At 38.5% G+C, this 3584-nt stretch overlaps 1 non-coding gene across 1 annotated transcript; it reads left to right on the top strand.

Moving 5' to 3' along the window:
* Positions 1-3070: 3070 nt before the first annotated feature.
* Positions 3071-3174, top strand: LOC130956577 (small nucleolar RNA R71). The gene has a single exon (XR_009077168.1). It is a non-coding gene; the product is annotated as a small nucleolar RNA R71 (small nucleolar RNA).
* Positions 3175-3584: the final 410 nt, after the last annotated feature.

Raw genomic sequence — 3584 nt, 5'->3', positions numbered from 1 at the left:
TCTTTAATTTCCTTGTTCTTTATTTTCCTATTTTTCAAATTTTCATGCTTATGTTTATCTATGTTTGTGTCTCATGATCATTAGTGTCTTAGTGTCTATGCTTTAAAGTTATGAATGTCCTATGAATCCATCACCTTTCTTGAATGAAAAATGTTCTTAATTGAAAAAGAGAAGAATTGCATGAATTTTGAATTTAATAACAGATTAATTATTTTGATGTGGTGGCAATATTTTGGTTTCTGAATGTATGCTTGAACAGTGCATATGTCTTTGTAATTTGTTGTTCATGAATATTGGCTCTTGAAAGAATGATGAAAAAGGAGACATGTTACTGAGGATTTGAAAAATCATAAAAATGATTCTTGAAGCAAGAAAAAGCAGTGAATACAAAAAAAAGAGAGAGAAAAACGAAAAAAAAAACGAAAAAAAGAAAAAAAAAGGGGAAAAGAAAAAAATTAATGAAGTTGTGATCCAAGGCAAAAAGAGTGTGCTTAAGAACCCTGGACACCTATAATTGGGGACTCTAGCAAAGCTGAGTCACAATCTGAAAAGGTTCACCCAATTATGTGTCTGTGGCATGTATGTATCCGGTGGTAATACTGGAAGGCAGAGTGCTTTGGGCCACGGCCAAGACTCATAAAGTAGCTGTGTTCAAGAATCATCATACTTAACTAGGAGAATCAATAACACTATCTGGATTCTGAGTTCCTATAGAAGCCAATCATTCTGAATTTCAAAGGATAGAGTGAGATGCCAAAACTGTTCAGAGGCAAAAAGTTAAAAGCCCCGCTCATCTAATTAATATTGATCTTCATAGATGTTTTTGGAATTCATTGCATATTCTCTTCTTTTTATCTTATTTGATTTTCAGTTGCTTGGGGACAAGCAACAATTTAAGTTTGGTGTTGTGATGAGCGGATAATTTATACGCTTTTTGGGATTGTTTTTAGTATGTTTTTAGTTTTTTTGGTTAGTTTTTATTATATTTTTATTAGTTTTTAGTTAAAATTCACTTTTCTGGACTTTACTATGAGTTTGTGTGTTTTTCTGTGATTTCAGGTATTTTCTGGCTGAAATTGAGGGACCTGAGCAAAAATCTGATTCAGAGGCTGAAAAGGGCTGCAGATTTTCTGACCTCCCTACACTTGAAGTGGATTTTCTGGAGCTACAAAAGCCCAATTGGCGCGCTCTCATTGGCGTTGGAAAGTAGATATCCTGGGCTTTCCAGCAATGTATAATAGTTCATAGTTTGCCCGAGATTTCATGGCCCAAACCGGCGTTCTAAATCAGCTCAAAACTGCCCGGCGTTAAATGCCGGAACTGATGTATTTTCAACGGTGGAGTTTCTACACACCATAGATTAAGGTGTGGAGCTCTGCTGTACCTCGAGTATTAATGCAATTACTATTGTTCTTCTATTTAATTCATCTTGTTCTTGTTCTAAGATATCACTTGTTCCTCAACTTGATGAATGTGATGATCCGTGACACTCATCATCATTCTCACCTATGAACGTGTGCCTGACAACCAACTCCGTTCTACCTTAGATTGAGTGGATATCTCTTGGATTCCTTAATCAGAATCTTCGTGGTATAAGCTAGAATTGATGGCGGCATTCAAGAGAATCCGGAAGGTCTAAACCTTGTCTGTGGTATTCTGAGTAGGATTCAATGATTGAATGACTGTGACGAGCTTCAAACTCCTGAAGGCTGGGCGTTAGTGACAGATGCAAAAGAATCAATGAATTCTATTCCAACCTGATTGAGAACCGACAGATGATTAGCCATGCTATGACAGAGCATTTGGACCATTTTCACTGAGAGGACGGGACTGTAGCCACTGACAACAGTGATGCCCAACATACAGCTTGCCATGGAAAGGAGTAAGAAGGATTGGATGAAGACAGTAGGAAAGCAGAGAGACGGAAGGGACAAAGCATCTCCATACGCTTATCTGAAATTTTCACCAATGAATTACATAAGTGTCTCTATCTTTATTCTATGTTTTATTCATATATCATCCATAACCATTTGAATTCGCCTGACTGAGATTTACAAGGTGACCATAGCTTGCTTCAAACCAACAATCTCCGTGGGATTGACCCTTACTCGCGTAAGGTTTATTACTTGGACGACCTAGTGCACTTGCTGGTTAGTTGTGAGATTGCAATTGAGCATACCATGTTGATGACGCCATTGATGATCACAATTTCGTGCACCAGAACTCCTTCTTGCTTGAGAGACGTCCCATGAGGTCTTCCTCATTGGGATTCACGTCCTCTCCTTCCTCTCTAGGTTCGGCCATATTGATTATATCAATGGCCTTGCACTCTCTTTTTGGATTTTCTTCAATATTGCTTGGGAGAGTACTAGGAGGAGTTTAAGTGATTTTTTTACTCAGCTGGCCCACTTGTGCCTCCAGATTTTTGATGGAGGATCTTGTTTCACTCATGAAACTTAAAGTGGCCTTAGACAGATCAGAGACTAAATTTGCTAAGTTAGAGGTACTCTGTTCATAATTCTCTATCTGTTGCTGAGAAGATGATGGATAAGGCTTGATATTGCTGAGCCTATTTCTTCCACCATTATTGAAGCCTTGTTGAGGCTTTTGTTGATCCTTTCATGAGAAATTTGGATGATTTCTCCATGATGAATTATAGGTGTTTCCATAAGGTTCACCCATATAATTTATTTCTGCTATTGCAGGGTTCTCAGGATTATAAGCTTCTTCTTCAGAAGATGCCTCTTTAGTACTGTTGGATGCATTTTGCCATCCATTCAGACTTTGAGAAATCATGTTGACTTGCTGAGTCAACATTTTGTTCTGAGCCAAAATGGCATTCAGAGCATCAATTTCAAGAACTCCCTTCCTTTGAGGTGTTCCATTATTGACGAAATTCCTCTCAGAAGTGTACATGAACTGGTTATTTGCAACCATATCAATAAGTTCTTGAGCCTCTGCAGGCGTTTTCTTTAGGTGAATGGATCCACCTGCAGAATGGTCCAGTGACATCTTAGAGAACTCAGATAGACCATAATAGAATATATCTATCATGGTCCATTCTGAAAACATGTCAGAAGGACATCTTTTGGTCATCTGCTTGTATCTTTCCCAAGCTTCATAGAGGGATTCACCATCTTTTTGTTTGAAGGTCTGAACATCTACTCTAAGCTTGCTCAGCTTTTGAGGAGGAAAGAACTTAGCCAAGAAGGCCGTGACCAACTTATCCCAGGAGTCCAGGCTATCTTTAGGTTGAGAGTCCAACCATGCTCTAGCTCTGTCTCTTACAGCAAAAGGAAAAAGTATGAGCCTGTAGACTTCAGGATCTACTCCATTAGTCTTAACAGTCTCACAGATCTGCAAGAACTCAGTTAAGAACTGGTAGGGATCTTTTGATGGAAGTCCATGAATCTTGCAGTTTTGTTGCATTAGAGCAACTAATTGAGGTTTCAGCTCAAAATTGTTTGCTCTAATGGCAGGAATTGAGATGCTTCTTCCATCAAACTTGGACGTAGGTGTAGTATAATCACCAAGCATCCTTCTTGCATTATTGTTGTTGGGTTTGGCTGCCATCTCCTTTTCTT

Source organism: Arachis stenosperma, chromosome 1 (genome assembly GCF_014773155.1).
Source record: "Arachis stenosperma cultivar V10309 chromosome 1, arast.V10309.gnm1.PFL2, whole genome shotgun sequence".
Taxonomy (NCBI): Eukaryota; Viridiplantae; Streptophyta; class Magnoliopsida; order Fabales; family Fabaceae; genus Arachis; species Arachis stenosperma.
This window is presented reverse-complemented; position numbering and strand designations above follow the sequence as displayed.